A 452-nucleotide genomic window follows, 5' to 3' on the forward strand; every position below is an offset into this window, starting at 1 on the left:
ACATCCTAAACTCCTTTTCACCAAGTATCCAGCCTAGATTCTCACTAATCCATAAATAGGCATCTGACGTAAGGGGATACTAAATCTAGTTCATGTTACACGTGTTTCCCAACTCGCTGATTCTTCCACGAATCAGACTCAAAATCATAAGCAAAACCATCACCAGTTGTTCTGCCTCAGCAACTCTATATCAATACATCATACCCCCGCCTGGAGCTAGTGAAATCACATCATTGCGTCTACCCAGGGGGCTCAAATGATCTCATTCAAAAATCATCATCATCATGCAATCGCATTATCAATTCATCTCATCAAGAACAGCCCCCAACATCCACCGACACCATCATGAAGGATCTCTCAGTTGTACAAACACAAGCAATACAGACAAGTAATACACAAATAAGGTACAAGTAGAACAAGTAGCATATAATCAGGTAACATAGCATATATGA

The sequence above is a fragment of the Arachis duranensis genome, chromosome 10, assembly GCF_000817695.3.
Source record: "Arachis duranensis cultivar V14167 chromosome 10, aradu.V14167.gnm2.J7QH, whole genome shotgun sequence".
In the NCBI taxonomy this organism is placed as follows: Eukaryota; Viridiplantae; Streptophyta; class Magnoliopsida; order Fabales; family Fabaceae; genus Arachis; species Arachis duranensis.